This window comes from Lissotriton helveticus, chromosome 7 (assembly GCF_964261635.1).
Source record: "Lissotriton helveticus chromosome 7, aLisHel1.1, whole genome shotgun sequence".
In the NCBI taxonomy this organism is placed as follows: Eukaryota; Metazoa; Chordata; class Amphibia; order Caudata; family Salamandridae; genus Lissotriton; species Lissotriton helveticus.
This window is the reverse complement of record NC_136068.1, coordinates 1,853,106,596-1,853,126,348: the sequence shown is the minus strand read 5'-3', so window position 1 is coordinate 1,853,126,348 and position 19,753 is coordinate 1,853,106,596. Positions and strand designations below refer to the sequence as shown.

Genomic DNA, 19,753 nt, shown 5'->3' with positions numbered 1-19,753 from the left:
AAGAAGCCCCGCCGGAGGGTACGCCGGCTCGTTACATGGCAGTGAATGTTGGGTTGCATACGATCCTTTGGATATCAGAGTGGAGTAAGATTACGGAAGGAAATGAGGAACTGACGTTCCCGAAGTACGGGACGTTCAGATTAGAGGTGTTACATCGATTAAAATCAGTCATGACCTCAATGAGACCCTTGCCTAGACCGACCCAGTTTGAAGCTCTTGATGCATGGATTAGGGCAGCGCATGAAAAGAATATGAACAGACGACAAGAAAGGGTGAAACGATCGGTAAGGGCAGTGCAGGATGCCAGGTGGGATGCGGATGCTAAAAGATGGAGAGTGCATAACATGGAAGTAAATAAACTGTACCCGGTGTTAGAGGTGCCCGGAAATAAAAGCCCCCTAGAAGAAGATGATGAGAGCGAAACAGAGGACAGCCTGATAAACAGATTATTGACAGAGAGGCCACCCCCGTATAATAGAGCAGGGGGGGAGGTCGAGCATAGTGAAAGAGAAAAGGGGGGCAATGCAGGAGAGCATGGACCGCTTCCCAGTTCAGAGTGGGATCCTGAGGCGAAGAAAGAGCTGTCCCAGCCTAGTCAGGTGCAACAGGTAGTCGGGAGGTTTGTGGTACAAAGAGCGCCGGAAACGGAGAGCGCCACATCCTACGCATTACCAGATGCACTACAGGTACCTGTTACCATAGGTCCTATAATATCGATATATGACCAAGAGAGAGCAAGAGGGGAAGAACGGGTACGGAAGGACAGAGAAAGAGCAGGGACGGCAAGGAGGAACGATACGATTAATTCCCCAAGTCAGATGCCGATACCAAGAGAGTGGAGCACCCCGATGCACACAGCAGGGGATCCAGGAGGGGATCCTGGGGGCCCTAGATGGCCAGTGGATCTGAGGGGATCTGGACGAAAATCCTTTCAAGAGCTAAATGAGTACATGAAGAAGTGGGATGAGGCAGTGGAGGCTCACAAGAGCATCATAGCTGCAGAAGCTGAAAGGGAAAGTCAGGACAGCAGAGCTCGGACTCACTGCGGGGCTGGGGAGAGCAACCCGGAGTGGGACGGGAGAGAGAGAGATAGTAGGGGAGTCACCCATTGGGCCCGGAGTGGGGATAGAACAGACCTGGAAAACGGGGGCCCCGGGAGTGGAGGGGTGGCGCGCCCAATACTCAGTGAAGAGGAGAGGAGAGCGCAAGAGTACAGAAACAGCTTTAGGTGTCCACACTGTGTGCCCGGCACCAGAGAACTGAATGGGAGTTGTGAGAGGTCGCATCATAGTCCCTGTGATGACGGAAATGAGCGCAGCCCAGGGAATATGGGGAACCAGGAAGGATCGTATCGGATACTGAGCGATACTAGGCAAAGGGAGAGTAGCGATCAGAGGGAAAATAACAGAGAGGCGTACGGCGAAAGGAGAGATGTAGGAGATGCAGAAATGGTTGGAGATGTCTTTGGAGCTATGTTCCCTCTTTTGGGTCTAATCCTTAATGATGTTAAAATTAGACGACTGGCAACAGTCGTCGACAGGTTGTCTGCCAGCACTGCTCAGTCCTTAATGCTGGTAGAAGGAGAGATGCAATCGATAAGGGCTATGGTTCTTCAGAACCGTCTTGCGTTAGACGTCCTACTAGCAAAAGAGGGCGGAGTCTGTAAGGCTTTGAAGGTCCAGGAATGTTGTACTTACATTCCAGACAATTCGAAGCCCCTTGAGAAAGTTATTAGGAACATAACTGATATTCACAAGGAGATCGAAGACTTGAGTAGAGAAAATGTCTGGGAAAAGGTGGGCCACGGAATGAGTGAAGTTGGAGGGTGGATCTCCACCTTAGGCAAAAGCTTTGTGTGGTATATACTAAAACCTATCATCATAATATTGATCTGTGGGATCATATTGTGGGGATTGGTGAGGGTATTCAAATGGTACAGAGCAAGAAGGTCAGAAAGGGCCCAAAGAGAGCAGCTGCAGAGATTGGCTGCCATACAAGATAATCAGTACAGGAGTCTGAGGGCTCTGGAAGCGCAGAGACAAGTTATGCTAGCAATAACTGCAGTTTAAATGTTAGTGATGACCCCGAGAGGTCATCAAAGGGGGGAACTGAGAGAGCGCAAACTGACCTAAATGTATGAGTGCATCACACTTACCCGTAGTAAGCACAAATCATGAGGAGAAATGCCATGAGTGCTAGTAGTATCTGCAATTATATTCTGAATGTATAGCTAATGTAGAGATTTAAGTAGAAATGGAACTAATACAGAAATGTGTGACACTATATGATTTTATTAGATGTGATTATTCCTGAATCCATGTCGTGTAGCCGTTAAAATGTAAGATGGCATGTGGTTAAACGCAGAATGTGGTAGGCCTCAGGGCCAGTGCTAGAAGGGAAAAGGAAGGTGTTTCTTTTCACGACATAGATTGTACTAATGTTTTGGTCATTGCATTAATGGGCCATGATTTATAGATGTGTTTACTGAATAATAGAATAAGAGTATTAACATGCTTTAATTAATGAAGAAGTTGAATGCTATAATCATTATGAGAAATGCTGTAGGCCTGAAATGTTTTAACATTGATTTACACGTACATGTCTGGGCCGAGAAATGTTGCAAACCTTTTTGGAAGTCTATGAGAGTTGGGTTCTTGGCTGCAGATGTCTGTCTGCAAGAGAAAGGGAGGATCCGATTATAAATAATATGAATAGAGGTCTGTTCAGTAGACGGCCCAGACATGGAGGAGGGTTCTGGAATGTTTAAGGGGTATCAGCGGGCCGGAGAAGAGTCTGAGAAGCAAGGTCAACTCCAACGTATGAGGCCCAATACAAAGCAGCATGGAAAAAGCCAGAAGCTACACCACGTGAGGGGCGTCTCACGAGGGGCGTCTCAAATGTTGTTGACTGTTTTGTATTAGGGACAGCACCCCTGGGTGGAGTTAGAGCAGATACCTGAGGACCCTTTAGAGAGCGGATGGGTAGGCAGAGAGGGGTCATGACTGGAGAACTATAGGTTTTCACCAAGAGACTAAGAGTGAGTGACTTCCCTTGGGGGTCATTCACTGCTGACACCTTTGTTAGGTTGGGATTTGGTTAAGTAGGGATACCATCTAGAGCAGGGTAGGGACAGCCTAACCTGTGTGTTTTCCTCCAACTTAAATGAAGGAGAGATATGCGTCAATGCTGATAGCTTTATTATTCTTAGAACTTGTGTTAGTAATATCCGTTGCTCGTCTGAGGGCTTTCAGAGAGCACATGTATGTAGTTGGACCTGTGTATCTCGTGAATCTCATTCTGAGATGCCTGTATTTGCAGCTTATCCTATCCTTACAATAAACTTTTGAAAGCTAGAAGTTGTTTGTGATCTTTTGGAGCGGGGTCCTTTATTGGGTGAACTAGCTTGGTAACAGGGGCACTTTCTTCCTTCAATGACAGGCAACAAAGGTTCAGTCGACCAGATCGGGGTTTAGATCAATAGTGATAAGGTATCGATCAAAATCTCGCCCTTCCAGTATCTGGTGCCTTGCATACTCTATGTTTTACTCTCCCCCACTGATCTGCCAGCTGCCTAATACTCCTACATCCTACTCTCCTTATATCAATAGATTTGCATTTATTTCTTTTTTTTACGAGGACTCAGCAGCTGCTGAGTGCTACTAGGCTGCTCACTATATGTTGCACAATATTTTGCACTTTCTTTGATTACCTTCAATTTACCATTCTGGGAAGGCCATCAATCATATTGGCACAGTAAAGGACATAACAAATCTAATTCAATAACTAAAGGGCCGACAGAGGGCCACAGCTCAAGCACAAGCCTGCTCGGTATGCGTGTGCATCAGCAGCCATCTTTCAATAGCAGTTGTTTTCATTACAGATTCCATTCCACGCGGCTCTCCAAGTGTCTGCATGTGTGTGAATATGTGTGCATGTGGTGCAATGCTTTGGCAGTCATTTTAACAATACCTTATACCAGTACAAATAAGAACTGGCGAAGCCAATAGTTTAGCCATTTAATGCAGAGAGCTGCTGGTTTTGCCAGTGCTTGATACTCTTTATCAATAGCCTTCTCTAGCATGACACTTTGTTTATAGCATATGATGGTGGATCCCTACAGCACAATATGACCAAACTGGCTTTGCTCTCCAGAGGCAGTCCCTTAGGCTTACACCTTACACGTATGTGTTCTGTCTGTAATCTATGCTTAGCCTGAAATGTGTCCTGTAGCAGCAATATGTGGTTCTAGATATTTGCCTTGACTGCTGGGGAACCTCACTCACTTAATCTTCCCATCACTGTCTGGACACCTCTTTGGAAGCCTGTCAGCCTTCCTCCCAAACCAAATAACCAAGACAGTTTTCATTGACTGCGCCAGTGGGTGGGAGGCACCCAAGAAACTGGCCCTGAAGATGCTATCTGCGGTAGTAGCTGAGAAACATACATCTGAAGCCAGTATTGCTAATAAATCAACACACATTTCCAGACAAAGTTCTCAGTTTTTGATCAGTACATACCTCTGCGCCTTGCATTTACTTTGACATTTCCTTTAAGCTCGCGAGTCACAGTCAAAAGGAGGACAATGTACCATGTGGCTGTTATCCAAGAGGCTGAAAAGGACACAGGAAAAAGGAGAATTTATTGAGCATGGTTCAGCTGAACAACCATTGAGAGAGAGGGGCTCCTTTACATTTCAGAAGAGCAGAATATCCAGCTGAGGGAACGGTGCAGGGACGGGACACAACATGGGATCTCCCCCATGGAGTCATTGGTGGCCTGAAGAAGCTTGAGATGCAAGATCTGCATCATGAGACAGTGACAGTCAGTGTTGCGTTGCATCTGGTTTTGAGACTGACATGAACAGTATATCAAAAAAAGCCCCCACAGTTGTGGCGGACGATGCATGCTTGTTGCAGAGGGTCTGCAGTTGTGGCAGAAGGTATGCAGTTGTGTTAATTTTTGGTTGCAAGGTTTATTTGATGTAGGTTCATACGCTGCAGTATCACACAAGTCATTGTATGGACTCCTTCAGGCCAACCCTGCAAATGATTTAGGACAAGAGTCAGACAAATCACTGTCCCTGAAGATGCACTGCAACACTATTGAGTGCTACAATCTGAGAAGTTATCAGGGAACTCTGCTGTGTTTTCACTGTCCTAATCTATAGACTAAGATTCCCTGCAAACCACACTGTAAACACTTGAATAATATTTTAGGGCCATACCTTCACTGCAATGCATTCTGGCTTCCTTTGGTGTTGCACATCAGAACTACTTTTCCTCTTAGTAGATAAAAACTCTGGACAGTTGTAATATTGTGTGTATTTCGTTTTACTCTATTTTTCCTAATCTGTTTCCCTCTTCTGGAAATTCCTTAACTGTTCACCCAAGCTAGTACTGGAGAACAATACTTTAAATGGAGGACCTGATATACAAAAGTACTTTACATTCTTTGATTAATTTACACTTTAACTAATTTTACTACTTTTGGCTATTCACAAAATCCAAGTGTAATTCCCATTAAAATAAATGGTAGTAAATTCAGGACCACACGTGGCCTAGATTATTTGGTTTTGCAAAGGAGAGTCATCGTACCAAATTCCCTGGGACAACATATGTAAACAATAGTAGCGAACCCAGATAGCGACCAGTAACATCTAGCTCCTAGAGTGCCTTGTGAAAAGGCTTTGCAGAGTGGTAAAAAACTCTCTTCTCAAGCTAAGGCATTATTTGCTGCGGCAGAGAAATAAAGCTCCTGGGTTCCGCGTCAAGCCATGAGAATTTGTGGAATTTTTTAGTGGCGCTCGCTCACTCGCTGGGACATGGGACAAGTATTGCAACATTTTCGGAGTTTAACTTGTTTTCCATTCCAGCACAAGCAAACCTTGCAGCTAATATGAGGGTGGTCGGGTGACTGAGATGAAGATAATAGCCACGAGACAGAATTCCAAATAAAGGGTGCCAAAACACAGCAGTTTACCTCGTCTGTCCAACTACAGCATGTTCCAATGCTGCTGGAACTGTTTGTGTACTGTGTGCGTGTGTGTGTGTGTGTGTGTGTTTGTGTGTGTGCTGGCCAACAACATTTAACTCACTATAGCAAAAAGGCACATGTGACAGTCTGTCTTTGAAAACACAACAAATACTGCCAGGAAAAACCTTTGAGAGGCTCCTTCATTGATCATTCTCTTTCTAAACGTGTTTGCGCTTTATGGGGTGCTGCAGCACCTCCTGTCCCTTCCTGTACATAAACAAACCTAAAATGCCATTTTGTAACTTACATGTGTGCTGCTTCATGCAGCACACATGTAAGTTACAAAATGGCATTTTTTTTAAAAAAGGTCTGTTTATGTACAGGACGGGACACCTTCCTGTACATAAACAAACCTTGGCATTTTGATTTTTCCATGTTCATGTGTGCTGCACATGGCAGCACACATGAAAAAAGCAAAAACGAGGAGAAATGAAGCATTTCTCCCCGTTTCGCCACCTTAAGACCAAGATTTTCCTGGTCTTAAATTCGGCGCTGCCACCTATTATTGCCTCTCTTGATAAAAGGTGGCAGCGTCGAAGTGAATGGTGTTGTGGTGGAACGCCCGCTCAACACCCACTGCATGCCCCTTTCACGCTCATTTTAGCGTGAAAGGGGCCCTATTACCAAGGCAGCGTTGGATTTTAGCCACGTTATGTGGTTTAACGCTGCCTTGGTAATATTGTGCTGACCCTATCGCCACCACAATGTCACAAAAAGTGACGTTGTGGTGGCAAAAGGGGCTTGGTAATATGCCCCTACATTTTCATGGAACTGGGTTAACCCTGGAGGTAAAGCAACTCTCAATGGACACAACTCTCAAATGATATAACAAGGAGGCTGACCTGGTAGCTGAAACAGGCCTCTTCGGGTAATTGGGGCTCGACTCTCTCTGCAAACAAAATCCACAATGCTGCAGGAGTCCAGCAGTCCTAATACATGCTTCAGCAGCAGCGGTGGAAAGTCTTCAGTGAAAGCTGCTGAGCACAAATACACAAGATGAGTAGGAACAACATATCCAAAGAGCATGAATACTGCTGTAAAGTGAAGTAAAAAATAACAGACCATAAAGAACAACTATAAGACAAGCAAAAATGTGGGCATAAAAACGGAATTCAGGCAGGATAATACTGTGTTCTGCTCATGTACCTTTTCCAGTGGTGCAGCACTTTTATACCTGTCTTTCTTTGTTTTGTCTATGCCTTGTGTCTCAAAGGATGTGATCCTCAAAGATGGACGTGGAAGAAGTTTAGTCGAGAGTCACAGCTGCTGAACAAAAGCAATTAAAACTTGAAGTTAATTGTTCCTTCAAAGTCCAGTACGTTGTCCCCAAAGGTGTGAAGTTTTTGCAGTTGAAAATTGCAACTGTTTAATCATCACCTACAGAAGAAAAGTAAATAAAAGTTCTATGTTGATGAAACTTTTAACCTTTTGAACCCAGGTTGTAAAGTTTCTCCAAAGTAAGACCATGGTCAAGTATTTTTTCTGATAAACTTGTTTGATGTCCATTTGTGGCTTGGATTTGGCAGCCTGCTCCATGCACTTCAGAGGCGTCCATAATAATGACTGCACCTCTGATCAGTAAACTCCAAGTGACAACCACAAAATATGTAAAGAAATGTGAGTGAAAATTCTTGTGCCACCGGCACCTTTATGTGAAAAATATCAAAAGCTCAGCGCCAAGGAGACAAATAGCATGCAAAGTAATGAAATAATTGTTTATGACAACTGGCAAGTAACAAACTCATTCCAGTGTGTGAAGTGAGCATCACTGAATGGTATTCTCATGGCCTGTGCCCCGAGAAGACTACCCTCACCGGTGCTCAGGTATTCGTGACCTAGGAGCAACCGCGATCACTGAGTCTCATCAAAGGCTTCTTCTCCTCTGTGCATGGATGTGGGTGAAGGAGGCGCTGACCATAGGGCTTACTCCTCACCGCTTACCATATGGGGAAGAACATGGTGGTGCGACACCTTATACAAGCACAACTGACTGTCACTATCACAAATGTACAGTGTCAACCACCAACGACAACACAACAGGTACTGCAGTACGAGTCATGTAGTCACCAGGTATACAAGCAAAATTAATTGAAATGCATCTGGAATGTAGGTCATGTTTTACCTTAAGTTAAATAGATTGTGCAATGTTAAAAGCAGGGTCAATAATATATCCTAAGTAGTATGGGCCAACATGTTCACTGTTATAAAACACACTAAACACTCTTAATGTGACCAACTAAGAAATAAGACACTACACATACAATCTCTATTTTCAATCAGCTAACCAATGACAAGGGTCATTGAAAATCAGCAATGTGGGAGGCTCTCAAAGGAGGGACTGTACATTTTCGGGACCCCATTTCCAATTCTCAGATAAGGGGGAGTAATGAAGGACTTTGTGAGTGATGCCGACAGTCTTAAAATATAATCCTGTTTCATTGAGGAGCAAATAGAGAGTGAAAAGGACAGTGGACACATTTCTTGTACCAAGAGCCGGTTGTCCTGTAGGGGACAGCTCTTGAGGAGGGTCGGGTGAAATGTCGAGAGACTGGCGAAGAGAGAGTTCCCTTAGACAAGTCTGGAAACAATTATTGCCTGCACTACTGATGTTAAGTCCTGATTAGAAATACCCAGCCTCATGCCACAAAGTAGGATGAGATGGCAGCGAGCACTTTTGGTGATAGTTGTGATTGTATCTATGTTGGATAAGACAGTTGACAGGAAAAAACCTCAGCGATATTTCGTCAGCCACAATGGTCTATTCACAGTCCATGTGGAGCATGACCCTTGGACAGGAATCATTTATTTTTTCAGTAAAAGTAATAGAATCCATATTTTTGGGTTTTGTGTTTTAAGTGGTTCTTTGGCATCCATCTTGGATTTTGGAAAGGGTGTTGGAGAGCAGGCAGATGTCGCTGGAAGATTATATCTTAAGGAGGGTCAGGGTTTCATCTTCATATTTATGATAAAGCATATGAGAGTTTCAGAGCATCTCTCCAATGTGGTTTCAGATACAGATGAAATAGAAATTGGGAATGGACTGAGCCCTCAGAGACCCCTTGTAAAAGGCTCACTTTGTTTGATATGGAGATTTCTCTTGTCACCACTTGAGTTGGGCCGGACTGACTACCGGACAGTTTGGAATGCTGCTGAGCTGGGGGCTGATATCACTGCAGTGGGGGTGGATTTCATTCATGGAGACCAGCGTGTGCTTCGAAATAATGAAAGCAAAACAAATTTCGTTTAGTACACGCAGGTCCCCATCAATAAACTCAGCCCCCAACTCAGCAGCATTCCAAACTGCCCAGTAGCCAGTCCGGCCCTGCACTTGGGATATGGTTTGAACCAGTTTAGAACCGTGCCTCAATTCCCATCCTCTCTGTGAATATATTGATGTGAGAGATGTGGTTGACTGTATCAAAGGCAGTCAGGAGATCTAGAAACACAAATAGGCAGGTGTCACCCTACTCAAGGATGTGGAGTACTTTGTCAACAGCTCCTAACAGGGTGGTTTCTGCTTCATCTTTGTTAAAATCCAGATTGGAAAATGTAATGGTGATTGGTAGTCTGAACATGAAGAGAAAGTTGGTTGACTACACAGCTTTCCATCACTTTTTTAAGGGTAGATTTGAGACAGCCTGGAAGTTATCGAGATCACTGGCATCAGATTTTAAAACAATTGGGGAACGCACCTTCCATAAGTGAAGAATTCACCACAGTGGTCCAATGGTGTTGAATCCACTTGGCAAAGTTGTCAAGATAAGAAAGATGTCTGCTAGTACCTTGGTGCACTAGATCTACTTTGCAATCTCATGAATGAGGGGCCTCAAGTAGAAAATACCTTTGCAGTTGCAAATCCTGAAAACTGAGAAAAACACAGGATTTGCGACACAAAAAAGTATACTAAACCTTTCTTTTGTGAATTTGAATTGTTTTTCCAATTTTGAAAAGGGATACGGTGGCTCATTAAAATTTGCAATATAGTGAGGCATCAAAAGTGGGACGTCTGATAAGTGCAAGCTATATCAAATATTTATATGGTTTCTGACGACAAAACATTGATCCATTGACAATAATTAGCCATTTTTCTTTGGGACTTTCAGTGGGGAATGTTAGACTATCAGGTCCCTCATGCACTTATTGTATTCAGCAGTCGCAACATTAATTGCTTGCTTACAACAGGGAGTGGGAAAGTTCTACTGAGCTTTGTTGGAAATAGTAATACTATCAATATTTATTGTGTCTCACAACTGCATCTTTGATTTTTTCTGTTGCATTGATATTTTTATGGACAAATGCCAACTTGAAGAATTTATAGCGAATAGTTGGATGTTTTCTACAGGCTATTGAATTGTTGTTGATAACAGTTAGTGGGCCAGTGTGTATTTCTTTGTGATCATTGCAGAGTATGGAATTATGGGGGAAGACATGAAGGTCGAAAACACTGTTTAAGGAGTCATTGGATCAGGTTTTTATTAAAACCACGATCATGTTGAGTTTCTTAATAATGTCAGAGATATCCAGGAAGGGGTTCACTACAGAATGGTAGCTATGTAGTTGGCCCATCAGTGAGAATCGGACAAACTTAGACGCCAGGTTTTTTGGGATGGGGAAGTGGAAGGGAGCATGATCTCACAAAGTCAAAGGGGTGGTATTTATGCCTTCATAACGAGCAACCAGATTACGAAAATCACAACCTTTGAGAGAATGGATAGATCTATTGGATCATACATCAAAGCCGCTCCTAGTCAATCTGTGTCACCTGGGATTATTCTTCAAGACAGGATCTTTAACTTGGAGATCAGGATGTGAACAAAATTGAGAATGATCAGTAAATTTGACAACTGAGTCACTACCTATGATCAGGTGTCAATTTTCCTAGTTGTGTCATAGAGAAAAAAAGCTCAGAGTAGGGAGATTGGATTGTTTAGTTGGGAGAAGACTTGAGCTGGTAATGATACAGCTGGAAGTTTTAAATTGCAGATTCAGGTATTAGGTGCCGAAGGCCAGAAGGTTGAGAGGGGAGAAGGGAGAGGGGAGCGGCCTGTCTTAGTTGGGGGATCAGAGGAAAGGCTGGCAAAGTAGATACGTGGGAGTAGTTTAAGATGTAGGTGAAGAGAGGGAAAAAGGAAGAAATGAGGGGAGGAGACAATTAACTGGGAGAAGCAGGGGCTGGTTTCGAGCCCAGAAAAAGTGAGGACTGGCAGGTTCAAAACTAGTGGATGTGTTAGATTGGAGTGAATACTGAGTGAGGAATGTTGGAGTGTGAACACTGAGAAGGTCGAGGATCTGCAGGGGTATTTTCAGGAATGGATGGAGCAGGTTAAGGACTGGTTGAAGCATGATCACTGAGGTAGTAGAAGGTCAGTAACTTTATTTCTAGGTGTGGACGAACAAGCAGCATGAGAAATCCATAGAACAACAGACAGTGGATTGAAGGAAGTGAACAGAGATTACCATCGACATGTGATGATGGAGAAACCTTTCATTCATTGGGGATGCTGGTCATCAGGGAGTTAAACAGGCTCTCTAGCATTGAGTCTGTAGAGAGTCTGTCCATTTCTCAGTATTGAGAGTTAGAGACAGAAGGTCAGTTTTAAAGGTCTCATTCCAGGAACAGTGATATATGTCTGTAATCAGCATTTCCAAATATTCTCTCAGATTTTGTGTTTGAAATAGTGGGATAAATATGGGAGGGAAGTGGGTTTAAAGGAGCTAGGGTAGGATGTACTAAACTGAAAGTTGACAGATTTTGCAAGAAATAAAAACTCCTAGAATAAGATTTTTAAAGTAGGTATGCTCAGGTACCATCAACAGCAAAGCTGAATCATTATGATCCTCAAGAATAAAATACAAAATCACAATTTTTGAATGGGTAAAATGTGCATGTTGCAAATTTTGCAGATGCTAATATGATCAAAATAACAAAAATTGAGCCATGTACAGGTGCAATTCTCCCAGAATGGCACATCAAGATTCAGTATAGGGCAGAAGCAGGAAATGAAAGAGAATGTTCAGTGACACTGGATTGGAAATATAGATGGAGGAGTGTGTGGCAAAGCTTGATACACTTTTTAAAAATGCACTTGACAGAAAGAGAGAGCCACCAACTGCTGCTGTAACTTTGCCTAGAACTACAGTCCCTAATGCTACGATTAGTGTCACTCATTAATGCTCAATGAAGGGTCTCCTCACTGTCATTGGACCTACGTTGGAATAACTGCACTGTGAAGGTCCTGCCACGAATGGAGCCCCCAGCCATGACTGCGGGGCATCCACCACGAGTGGAGAGGGTCAAAAACATTAGTGAATCTGCAGAATAAGATCAAAAATCCAGCTGTGTACTTTACAAACCAGTACTGTCTTAATTGCTTGTTTCTGTGCCCACTACGACCTCTTACATCTTGATTTCTCTAATCTCACCTCAACCAAATCTATTACACCATGCCGTTCTAGGTATAAATATCATGTTTGTGAAATATTCCTACTGTAATATATAATGGTATATATAAGGCTCTACACTCCTCTTCACTGTTAAGACCACATATATGGGATAAAGTATCCCCCTTCATACATTATATGGATATTTCAAGTCAGTAGGAGCTTGGTGACCATATATACGGAAGTTAGGGACAGGCTTTCACACAGTGATTGCAGGCTCCCGTGTATTCTATAGCAAATACCTACATTCTTTATAAAATGTTTGCTATCTGTGTCATTAACCCAGAGAGGACCTGCTTAATAGGGTTGGGGTAGGTTGGTTTTACATGACTGATGGGAAGCATGAGTACTATGCTCAGTATGTTTGGCTACAAAGAGAGTTGGCTCTCCTCTCCCAGAACATTTGTAACTATGAGGAATAACACTTGCAGATAATGTTAGGAGAATAAAGTTGTAGTCCAGTATTCCTGTTGATATTTGCTGTGAATACATCACAGAGTGCATGACATAGATCTATTGAATGTTTCATCATTTCCAATTAGTGGTTCAAAGAGTAATATTCCAATGAAGGGTGGCTGGATGGCTGGGAATAGACTGAGACAGGAGACTGGTATGCATCCTAGCTGTGGGACGCCCACATTTTCAACTAAACCCTCTTCAAATCAGATATGCAGGTACACAGCTCAAAGTTAGAGAATAATGTGTTGCTCTAGAGGGGGTATTTCTGCCATTTCTTCCCTCTAAATTGTAACTGGACCTTCCCTTCTCTTGATGCTGCTACCTGCACTTTAAAAAGGAGGATATCTCAGATATAGGAGTAGCCTTGGCGGAATGGAATTTTCTCTAGACCCTAAGATCTGCTAACATGATAAGGGCCAGGATGTTAAGATATTATCTCCCTGGATGTCCACATTGACTGGCAGAAAATAAAAACACACCAGCTTATCTAGGTTTCATGAGTGTTAGATCTGGGGGTCTCTAGTTGGCAGAGGTAGGTACAAATGTCCAAATAGGAACTCTTGCTTCTAGTCACGGTAAGGGGGATTCACTCTTTAGATAACCCCTGCTCACCCCCTTGGTAGCTTGGCACGAGCAGACAGGCTTATTAAAGGCAATGTGTAAAGTATTTGTACCAACACTCACAGTAACACAGTGAAAACACCACAAATGGACTCCACACCAATTTAGAGAAATTAAGTATCTTTATCTAAACTACACAAGACCAAAACAACAAAAATCCAACATACACAGTTTAAGAATATGATCTTCAAAGAGTTCTTTGGTTTGCGTTAAAATAATCCACAGTTGCTTCACGTTTAGCCCAAAGTACATATAGACACGACAAAACATCCAAATGGAAGCTGCATCGTTGAAAAACAAGCGATGCGTCACTCCTGAGACCCTGGGGAGGCGATGCGACAGCCCCTGCTGGACGCAGCAGGCGTGTTGCGATGAATCCGGTCTGTATGGGAAGGGATGCGATACCTTGTATGGATTCCGATGTGCAGGTTCTGTAAGAAGCGTCTCGCACAGGCACGATGCGACGATCGTCGGGACGGCGATGATCTCAGGTGTGGTGGCAATGCGCAGCGCAGTGCCAATCTTCTCCTCTCGCGGCCCCTCGATGCGATGGCTCTGCGACGATGTTCACAGCGACGTAATGCGGTCCACAAGCAAGCGGTGCGACAATCTCACCCAGCGATGACAGGCTCTGCGACAATACTCGAAGCGACAAGAAACTTCCCGTACCGGGGCGATGCGTTCCACAAGCGAACGATGCGTCTGTTCTTGCAGCAGCAACAGGCGCTATGACGATCTCGATCTTCGCAGCGGCGGGAATTTCCTCGCACTGTCGGGGATGCGCTCCCCAAGCAAGCGATGCGTGAAAATTGCAGAGTGTCTTCTTTTCTCCTTGTCCAGCTCCCAAACAGCAGGCACAATTTCCAGAGGCCCCACAATTGGATTAAGCACTCTAGGAAGGGCAGAATTCACTCAGCAGAGTTCAGGGGGAAGCTGGAGGTGAAGTCCTTTTGTTCCTGGGACTGCTTAACAGGAGGCCAGCTCTCCTCCGGCCCTTGGAGATCTCTTCAAGCAAGGGGACACAGCACACAGCAAAGTCACTTTCCTCTCCTTGGCAGCAAAGCAACTGCATGTCAGTCCACAAGCACACAGCAGGACAGTCCTTCCTCTTCAGTCTTCCAACTTTCTCCTTGGCAGAGGTTCCTTCTTGATTACAGGATGATCTAATTTTCTGTAGTCTGGGTAGCCCTTTTTATACCAGTCTTTCCTTTGTTCTCTGGAGGCAGAGAGGCCTTGGCTTAGTCAGAACCAGTTCTGGTCAGTCCTGGAGCACTTTGTTTTCCTGTTGCCCAGCCGGAGGTGGAGCTAGCATTGTGGAAGGCAGGCACAGCCCTATTCAGGCCCAGGTGCTATCCCCTCCCACCACTCCAGATGCAGATGCAGCTATTCAGCCAAGGGCTGACTGAATACAGGGGGTAGAGGAAAAAAGTCAGGGGAAACCACGCCAAAGATGCCAGTCCTAACAATGAGAGTTTTTGTATTCATGTCAATCAGGGGTTCATGTTTTTTATCAGGTTGGTAATGGTGGATGAGGTACAGTTGCGGTACTGAGATGAGCAATTTCTCGACCCTTATAGGCTCTGTTGGTTCTCTGTTAATCTCGGTCAGCCACGTAGTAAGATGAGGGATTTATAATGTGGCATTTGCTAGACCTAGCAATAGTATGAATTTTGAATGATCACTGATAGCTGACCCAGGACCATCAACTCTTTGTGTAGCCTTCCCAAATTGATGGTCAGGCCTGCCCAAGAATCTGCTAGATGGGTGTAGCTCGGTACATCGTGGGAAGTTGCCCATCTTTTAAAAGTTAGACTGACTCAATTAGGAGACATACTTGACTGCACAGTTTCTGTGCCTTCAATGGATGCAAAACAGTTGGGTAGTTTAGGAAATTGGATTACTGATTGAGGGTAAGAAACCACATTTATTGTCAGAATAAAACACAAGCAAACCTCAAAATTAACCTGTGCTTAATCCTCTGAGAGGTAGGCATGAAGCATCCAGTCTTAAATTTGAGGCAATGTGTAAAGAATGTATGCAGCACATCAAACAGTAATTTATTAAAAAAAAGAACAACTAAAGAGAAATGTCCCACAACAGATTAGAAATATAGATAACAATGCAACAACTTTTTTGTGAGAAAAATGACAGGAATCCAATCTGTAGAACCAAATGTATGCATCTTTAAAAATGCCAGTGCTTAGAAGCGCAAGGTGCGGACTGTGGCTATCTGTTGCACCGAACCGCAACTAAGTCACAAGTTCAGGCTGACTGCGATGGACCATTTGCCGGAGACAGGGACCAAATTAGGACGCTGAACAAAGTATCTTATTTCCTGGTTGTGGAGCTCTGTGAGATCCTGTGCAGAGAATGCATTGTGCAGCAGTGAAACCAATGGGTTGCATTGTGGTGATGCAAGGCTCTGAATAAAGCTGCATTGCACAACAGCGGCTCTGAGGAGCTGTGGTTCTGGGAGGTGTGGTCCTGCATCAATATGTGTTGTGCGGTGGCAGTTCTGAGGAGCTGCATAGCAGCGATTTGAGGTCCTGCTTCAAGATGCAGAGCACAGAAGAGGTGCTGAGGAGTTCTAGAGTTATGCTTCACCCTTTGTCAGTTCTGCTAGGACCTCAGCTGGGATGGCCTTTGCTCTTTCAGGAATAATTCCCAGGGTCCACTACTGGGGTGCCACCACTTGTGACAGGACACACAGCAGGCAGAGTCCAGGTGCTGGACTTAAGGTGGTTGGAGCTTTTTCTGTCCATGAAGCTCTGATCTGGAGGTGCTCCAATAAGCCCTTGGAGTCACTGGGTTCACGGTGCAAGCCTAGTCCTTCTCACTCATACAAAGTAGCAGTCCTTCTTGTAGAGCAGCACACCAATCTATCTAATTCTACCACAGGTCCAAAGGTGTTTTGCAGAGTTGGGTCTGAGGATCCAATATTTATACCTGGAGAAAATACTAGAGGCTTCCACCCTCAGAAGTGCTTGACATTTCCTGCCTCTCTGCCATGGCCCCAGCTTATCTGAGGACACTAGTGTCAAACCCTTTGTGAGTGTACTGAGGCAGAGGCTTTGTGATCTGGCCCCCAAAAATCAGAGAGGGCCAATCCTGTCAACACCCATTTCCCTCTTTGTCTTAGTATGAGGAAGCATTACACAAAGACCAACTTTCAGCCACATCATGTCATGTGACCCTGAATACCGGGTGCAGAAATCAAAGGATTAAGACAAGATAATGCCAGTTTTGTAAAAGTAAAATTTTCAGAATTGTGACTTAAAATCTGATTTTGCCATTAAAGAGAGGTTTAAATTACAATTCTTTAAACACCAAACTCAATATCTCTATCTGATCCCAATTGAAAGTTATCATTTATGTAATGTAGTAAGGTAACCTAATGTTATTCTACTGGGGAGGTAGGTCTCACAGAAGTGAAAAACAAATTGAGGATATTTCATGTATGACAATTGTGCTGCAATAGCCCTAACATCATGTGTTCTAAAAGTTTGCTTATACACAAAAGTGAACATCAATAACATTTGGTTTGACCAAAGCTGACACCTGCACTTCGTCCCCAGTGTGTCTGTTGGCCCCTGGCCAACACTAGGGAGCATTATAAAGGCCCCTCTGGTGCAAATTACCAGAGGGATTCCTTTATTTTATGTTTAGCTCAGGCCATTTTAGCACAGTGTGCGCTGACGTCATTACAGTACAGTGAAAGGGAAACAAGCTGATGAGCTTGTTTTACTTTCACTGAGTCAGTGCTCGGGGACATATCTCAACTCGAGCACTGTTTCTCTTAGGAGAGCTATCATTGGAAACGGGAGGCTCTCCCCTTTTCAATGATATCTCTGCCCATTGGATTCCTTTTTGGGGATCACAATAGAAGAGAAATTCTCAAGCAGTGACTCACCAATAGACACCAGGGATTTTGGGGGAACGGTCCAGTAGGTAAGGGCTTGAGCCCCCCCTCCACCCATTCCAATATCAGTTTTTCTGCCCCCTCCGGGGATAGATGGGGGTAAATATCCATGGGAAGGAGAGAGCCCACAAGACACTGGGGACATTTTTAGTAAGAAAATATAGGGGTGGGGACTGCCCATGACAGGCACGGTCATGCCCGCCCTACAAAAAGGGGCAACAATCTTTCTGCTCCATGGGGGATTCAGAAAGCCCACTAGACATCTGGGAAATCTAAACAATAAAATGTATAGGAGTGAGGTCTACCTGCCTTAGGCATGCCCATGCCCTCATCCCAAAAATGCTGCAACAGTCTTTCTGTCCGCCCTACCCAGAATGGATCAAAGCAAGGTCAATGGGAGTCCGTCGCAAGGGCTCCCACTGATCTTGGTTTGATCTGTTTCCTTTAACTGGCAGTAGGCCCAGCCACACAAGTGGTGCCATGTTTGTATTGGCACAAGTGGGGTAGTGGATTCCTGCAGATTTTGAAAGTTTCAATTACATAAATATAAGGAAAATGTGTGATTTCAGGCAAAGATTGAGGTTTACAAGGCACTGTGGGTAAAAAAATCTCATTGGATTCACACAAGGCACACCACCCTGGAAACCCCTGGTTGTCTACTTTTCAAAAATGTCTTTGGCTTGTAGACATGCAAAGGTGGCCCTACAGCACAGCCCCAAATACTGCACCTATCCCTGTTGGTTATTTATCAATGGAGGTGTTTTAGCATTGTTTATTTTGTGGTATCTTGGCCCATTCCTATAAGTTTTTATCAGGAGGACAGGTGGGAGCTCACAGTGGTATGACACTTTCAGCTCCCCACAGTTTCCAGAACTTTCTGTGACAGAAATTTGAGAACAATGTCTATTTTTTTACTAAAGTTTAGGGTTTGCAAGGTTTTCTGGGTAAAATTACCTAGTGAGAGTCACACATGGCATGCATCCCCAGACTTCCCTATTTGTTATGCTTTCAACAGCCATTCACATTGCACAAAAAGGGTAAATTTTCTGTGTCAAAATGTCATATGTCCATGTTCCGTTTTGTGCTTCTTCCTGTTGCGCGTTCTAAGGCTATCCATACAAGTGAGGTACTGTTTCTATTGGGAGACTTTATGGAATGCTGGGTGGAAGTAAGTTTGTGGCTCCCCATAGATTCTAGAACTTTCCATCACAGAAATTCGAGTGAAATGTGATTTTTAGTCAAAGTTGGAGGTTTGCAAGTGGTTCTGGGTGAGCAAACCTGGTGAAAGCCCTGCAAGTTACCCAATCCTGGATCCCTCAGGAGTATAATTTTAAAAAATGAGCAGGTTTGCTAGGTTTCCTTAGATGCTGACTGGCTTAGGGCCCAAAATGCACAGCTACCCACTTTGAAAAAAGGGTCAGTTTTGAGGTGAAACATATAATGCATCCATGTTACGTTTTGGGCCATTTCCTATCGCAACCACTAAGCCTATCCACAAAAGCGAAGTGCAGTTTTTATCAGGGGACGTGGGGGAATGCTGGGTGGAAGGAACTTTGTGGCTCTTCACATATTCCAGAACGTTCAAATGCATAAATGTGAGACAAAAATGTTTTTTAGTCAATGTTTGAGGGATTTTAGGTACAAAAACCTGGTGAGATTCATGCAAGTTTCCCCACCCTTAGATTTCTCCAGGGGTTTACTTTACAAATATGTGCAAGTTTGCTAGGTTGCCAAGGTGCTGGCTGAGCTTGATACATCTTGATATGTAACAATCTTTCAATGTAACTGCTCTGTTAAAACATGATATGATGTTATTTATTATCATGTTCTGCAGTTATGAGATGATCAATAGTTGCTCAATTTAAAATTTGCTAACATTCGTGGCAAGAATTTTCAATTCTATTAAGGACAGGAGGCGAGGATTATGCTTTTCTCAATTTCTTTACTGAAACAGCAGCCAATAAAAACACAGTAAAGAAACAAAAAACTACATTTCCCATGAGCACATAGTAACCATAGAGTACATAGAAGGTATAAATAACGTCATAGAGGTCCCAACTTCCTCTTTCTTTGTCCAGAACCAAGAACATCAGAATTCAAAAACCATTAAGAATGTCCAAAGGAAAAATCATCATCCATATGACGGGACGGAGGCACCTCCCAGAGCCATAGGAACAGAAGAAGACCCACGAGGAGCAGGAACTCACAGCACATCTCATTTAAGGTCGGAGCCTGGAGGAAAGAAAAACAGAGCCGTAAAGGCCGTTCCAAAGGATAGAG

The 19,753-nt window shown here is 43.9% G+C and overlaps 1 protein-coding gene across 1 annotated transcript in view; it reads right to left on the bottom strand.

Annotated features, from left to right (window-relative positions):
- The window catches only part of LOC144767776 (olfactory receptor 5V1-like), a 117,188-nt gene that overhangs the window by 79,592 nt on the left and 17,843 nt on the right, over positions 1 to 19,753 (bottom strand). The window contains exons 2-3 of the mRNA XM_078651156.1: positions 6,876 to 7,007; positions 4,518 to 4,610 (exon numbers count right to left, since the gene is read on the bottom strand). The gene's annotated coding sequence lies outside the window, so the exon portion shown is untranslated. The remainder of the gene's footprint in view (positions 1 to 4,517; positions 4,611 to 6,875; positions 7,008 to 19,753) is intronic.